Source organism: Nannospalax galili, unplaced genomic scaffold, assembly GCF_000622305.1.
Source record: "Nannospalax galili isolate Female #2095 unplaced genomic scaffold, S.galili_v1.0 scaffold155, whole genome shotgun sequence".
In the NCBI taxonomy this organism is placed as follows: Eukaryota; Metazoa; Chordata; class Mammalia; order Rodentia; family Spalacidae; genus Nannospalax; species Nannospalax galili.
The window spans coordinates 873120-878934 of NW_008339923.1; the positions used below are offsets into that span (position 1 = coordinate 873120).

Sequence of the window (5815 nt, forward strand, 5' to 3'; positions counted from 1 at the left end):
TCCTGTGTGTGTATGTATGTAGATATGTAGGTGCCACAGCCCACATGTGGAGGTCAGAGGACAACTTGAAGGAATGGATTCTCTTCTTCACCATGTGGGTCCCAGGAATCAAACTCAGGTCATCAGGCTTGGTGGCAGATGCTTTTATTTACTGAGCCATCTCTCTGTCCTGGAATTTTGGTTTTAAAGTCTTTTGTTTTTAAATAATGACAGAAACCAGGTAGAAAAACAGTGGATGGTATAATGTAAGTTCAAGAAATTGTTGTTAAGAATATTGTGTGTGTGTGTGTGTGTGTGTGTGTGTGTGTGTGTGTGTGTTGTGCTTTGTTTTGAGACATAGTCTTCCAGCATATGTAGTCCAGGCTAGTCTTGAACTCATGATCCTTCTGCCTTAACCTCCTAAACCTTGGGATTACAGACATGAACTACTGTGCCTGGCTTTTTAGTTTGCTTTTAAACTGTTGTTTTACTATCCAAATTTGTTTTGTTTTGTTTAGACAGAGTCTTAGTACTGGCTGGCCCGAAAGTCACCATGTAACCAGGCTGGCCTCAAACTCAGAGACCCACCTCCCAAGTGCTGAGATGAAAAGGTGTGTGCTACCACACCTGACTTTAATATGACAAATTCATAATAAATTTGTATCTTGGTGTTTATGTTTCTTCAATTATTTTTGTTTGAAACAGTTTTTTATTTAAAAATCTTTGTAAAAATGCTCAAAATTTTCTTATTCTAAAATGGTTTTTTTTTCAGAATGTTATGGAATAGTATAAAGAAAATATAATATTCTCAAGTGTTAGAAAAAGGAACTGATAACATTTTGATGAGTTTCTTTATAGTCCAATGATTTCAATATGAAGATACCTGTCTTCTGTCTAGTTACAGACACACTTAGAACTTTGATTCCACATTTCCTACATTACCATTTTGAATATTTTTTCATTTTAGTATATGACACATTTTTTAAAAGATTTATTTTTATGAATATGAATGCTTTGACTATATTTTCCACACCTTTGGAGGTCACAAGAATGTGTTTAGTTATTGGAAATGGAGTTAAAGACAGTTTTAAGCTATTATGTGGGTGCTGGGGACTGAACCCAGGTACTTCTTAAGAGCAGCAAACTGTGCTCTTAATTGCTGAACCATCTCTCCAACCAGCATACAACACATTTTAATAGCTTTATAATATTTCTCTTGAAGGTTGTACTGTTATTTTACTGAGCATTTAGCATAATTGCGGGATTTCCCTGTAATTAGAAATACTGTGCCATGAATATCTTTGTATAACAGTTTCCTGAATTACTACTTTTTTCCCATAGGTTCTTAGACATTTAATAATGGTGACAATTTGAATTTTTTTTAAAACGTTCATGGTATGTGTTACAGTTTTTTTTGTTGTTGTTTGAGAGGTGAGACTCAAATTATCTATGCAATTAGCTATTGTGTATTAAAGTACCTATCTTTTTGTTTGTTTGGGGGTTTGTCTTCCTTTTCTGTTGCTATGATAAAATATACGATGACAAAAGCAACTTAAGGAAGGAAAGAAGGGTTTATATTGGCTCACAGTTCTAGAGTAAAGTTCAGCCTGCCTGGTAAGTCACGGGGTTAAGAACTTAAGGCAGCCTGTCACATTACATCCTCAGTCCAGAAGCAGGGGCTAATGAATGCTAGTGATCAGCTTGCTTTTTCCTTCATATAGTCCAGATCCCCACCCAGGGAATGGTCCTACCCACAATAGTATGAGTCTTCCAATATCAATTAACCTAATCTAGATAATTCCTCATAGACCAGAGGCTAAACTCACTCTAGATAATTTCACATGTATGCCAGCAGGCTTGTCTCTAGTGACTGGATTCTGTCATGTTGACAATCAACACTAACCATCACAGCATATTTCTTTTTTCTCCATTGCTAAGACTTGAACGCAGAGTTTCACACATGCTTAGGCAAGTGCTCTACCATTGAGCTGTATCCCCAGTTCTGTATTTTAGCAAAGGGGAAAAGGAAGCAGAATGCTGGCAATTGACAGTTGAAACTTTCATTGCTAGTAGGCGATTTTCTGCCATGCTTAGTAGTTTCATTTTCTCTCACTTGACATTCTCTGTTTAAGAAATTACTTTTGCTTTTCCCACTTTTTTCTCCCTAAATATTGTTGCATTTACGTAGCAAAGCACACATTTTAATACATTTACATAACTTTCTCCACTGTCTTACCATCACAAAGTTTTCCAGATAAATTGATGAAATTACTTCCATGTTAAAATTGGGACAAAGTAGGAATTGAGAATTTAAATTATTTTACGTATTATGAAATTTGGGTAGAGCTGGGGGCTCTTAGATCAGCCTATTCTGTGTTTTTTGTCAACTTCATCCCAACCAACACTTCATAGATATCAGTGGTACTTGCTCCTTGTCTTTTCTGAGCAGTTCTTTCTAGCTCCTTTTGTTGGGTCTTCCTATCCTTGACCTGTTACCAGTTTTCAGAAAGTGGGTGGATGTGGTGGTTCATGATCTATAATCAGCAGTTAAGCCTTTTCTGTCTCTGTGTATGCTACTTAACAATTCTCAGATCCATGTTTCTTGAAGACTTTCCTGTTAGGATTGAGATACTGATACTGGGAATTATTAGAAGGGCCAGATTATATCAAGGTGTTCTGAACTGACCCTCCAGAGATGCTGTAGCATCTAAATTAAGGAGCACACTGCCATGTTTGTGACTGGAGAGTTGGAGAGATTCCAGTACAATGATTACAATTGTTCCAGCACTTGCATACAGAATTTCTGGCAGTAACCAGGGTCATGGTGACATTTTTTGACACTTTGAAGCTGGCGTTAAGTCCTTTAGTGCTGTGCATGCTAACAGAAAACCATTAAGAAATTTCAAGAAATAGCCTATGCGTAAATTTTTCCTTCTGAGTTTTTGGGTAGTCTACTTGATTGTTGTCGAAAACAGACTTGAATCCACAGCTCAGAACTGCTATGCAGGGGCTAGAGAAATGACTCAGCAGTTAAGAGCAATTGTTTTCTCTTGCAGAGGACCTGAATTTGGTTCTTAGCACCCATGTGGTGGCTCACAGTTCTTTGTGACTTCAGTTCCAGAGGATCCATTGCCCTCTTCTGAGCTAGGCAGACACCAGGCTTGCACCTGGTGCTTTTATTATATACATGCAGGCAAAACACTTATACATATTGAATAAAAGTAAATCTTCAAAAAATTGCAGTGCAGTAGCACTCTTTTAGAGAAGTCTACTTCTGAGTTCTTGGGTATGTGTGTTACTGTTTTTCTGAGTGTCTTTCCTTCTCCTAACCCTTACACTAAAAATCTATTTTAAAACATCTTTAAATTTTTTATATTTTATGTGTATGTTTTGTCTGAATGTATGTGAATGCACCTGTGTTGTGCAGTGCCTACAGAGGTTAGAAGAGGACCTTGAATCCTCTCAAACTGGAGTTAAGGATGGTGGTTAGCTATCATGTGGTTGCTGTGAACCAAATCTAGATCCTCTGCGAAAGCAGCCAGTATTCTTAACTGCTGAGCCATTTCTCCAACCCCTCTTTAAAATCTCTTTGAATAAAAACTCCAGCTGCTTCATTAAAATAAGCAAACAAAGCCTGCTAGGTGGACAGCTGGAAAGTGTACTTTTTTTGTCCTTCCAACTTCTTATTTCTTTTAAAATATTTTATTTATTATTTTATGTGTATGAGTGTATTGCCTGCATGTATGTAAGTGCACACATGTTCTGTAATGCCCGGAATTCGGGAGAGGGTGTCAGATCTCTTGGAACTGGAGTTATGGATGGTTTTGACTCACTGAGTGGGTGCTAGGGACTGAACCTGGATCCTCTCAAGAGCTGCCAGTACTCTTAACCACGGAGCCATTTCTCAAGCCCCCCAAGTTCTTATTTCTTATTTAATTTTTTTTTTTTTTTCTGGGTATGAGTGTTTTATCTTCATGTATGTAAATGCACCACAGGCATGCAATGCCCACGAAGGCCAGAAGCGGGTGTTGTAGCCCCAGGAACTGGAGTTACAGATTGTTGTTAGCCTCCACGTGAGTCCTGAGAACCAAATCTGGGTCCTCTGCAAGAGCAATAAGTATACTTTACTGCTGAGCCATCTCTCCAGCCCTGTTTATTTAGTGTTTCTAGTTACACATACATGTGTGTGCTTGACTGCATTCATTTGCACTATGTGCATGTGGGTGCTTGTGGAGCCTAGAAGAGGGCATCAGATCACCTGGAACTGGAGTTAGAGGTGGATGTGAGTCTCCTGAGGGGGTGCTGGAACTGAACCTGGGTCCTCTGGAAGAGCAGTATGCTCTCTTAATCACTGAGCCATCTCTCCAGCCCATCTTTCTAGTTTCTATATCCCAAAACTGTATAATAAAAGGTAGCATAAATATGTGAAAAATGTCAGCTGACAACATCTAATACCACTCTCCTGCTTGTTTATACCCCTATTCCTATCTGTTTTTTTTTTTAATTTTGCTTTTGAGACACGGTTTTGATACCTAGCACAGTCTGGCCTCAAATTTGGGATCTTCCTATCACCTGTCTCTTCCTCTCAAATGCTGGCATTGATTATAGACACGCACCACCTTGCCTGGCTCAGTTCTCTTTTCAAACAAAATAATCCCTTTCCTCTGTCCTTTCTTCTGCCCATTTCCCATTGCTCTAATTCAAGCTTTCTAGGCTCATCTTTCAATATATGTTTATAATTTATTCTTTTGTTAAAATTTTATGTTACATTTATTTATTTTGTGTGTATGTGTCTGTGTGTATGTACATGTGCACATGGCATGGGACCTGTGTAGAGGTCAGAAGACAACCAGTGAGTGTTCTCCCCACCATATGGGTTCTGGGTAGAAAGTCAAATTCAGGTGTTATCAGGCTTGATGGCAAGCACCTCTATTCACTGAGCCATCTCGCCAGGCCTGTTGTTTTCTGAACTACCACGTTTCCCATACACTCTTAATTAATCTTTTTTTTTCTCTCTCTCTCTTTAGAGAAGGCCTCATGTAATGCAGGCTGGCCTCTAACACACTCTAGGTGAGGCTGGCCTTTATCCTCCTGCTTCTACCTCTCAATTGCTGGGATTATAGATTTGGGCTACCATATCCTTCCTGGAATTTTCCTTTTTTATTTTCTTTTTTTGGTCTTTTTGAGACAGGGTCTCTCTGTAGCCCCAGCTGTCCTGGAACTCACTATGTAGACCAGGCTGGCCTTGAACTCACAGAGATCTGCCTGCCACTGCCTCCTGAGTGCTGGGATTAAAGTCGTGTGCCACCATGCCCGGCCCTGGAATTTTCTTAGTCATTTTCTGTATGAATATCGTCTTTAGGTTTTTATAGTTCATGGTTTATATCTTTATATTGGCATGTTATTTTGTAGTCATTTCTTTCATGACCTGCCGGGAGTAGGAGGAGGATAGCAAAAACAGAACATTTATCTTGAACCCTGTCTTTTTGAGGTCTATCTTGAGACATAAGATTCACAGAATGTTTGCCAAATATTTAGATAGGAGACGTATGTCATTAATAACCCAAAGTAATCTACTAATTCTCAATGTGTATAAAATATTGCTAGTGTTATACTTGTAGTATTAGTAATTATCTAAATTGGATTAGAGTAGTTTTACTTTTTTAGTTATTCATTTATGTGTGTTTTGCCTGCAACTGTAGCTGTATCATGCCGTGTCCATTGAGACCAGAAGAGGGTATTGGAACCCCTGGAAGTTGAGTTACAGACTGTTAGCTAACATGTAGTGTGCTGGGAACTGAACCCAGGTCCTCTGGAAGAGCAGCCAGTGCTCTTA

At 38.8% G+C, this 5815-nt stretch overlaps 1 protein-coding gene across 5 annotated transcripts in view; it reads left to right on the top strand.

Moving 5' to 3' along the window:
• Smchd1 (structural maintenance of chromosomes flexible hinge domain containing 1) overlaps nt 1-5815 on the top strand; it is a 158651-nt gene that overhangs the window by 36987 nt on the left and 115849 nt on the right. The gene's annotated exons all lie outside the window — the stretch shown is intronic.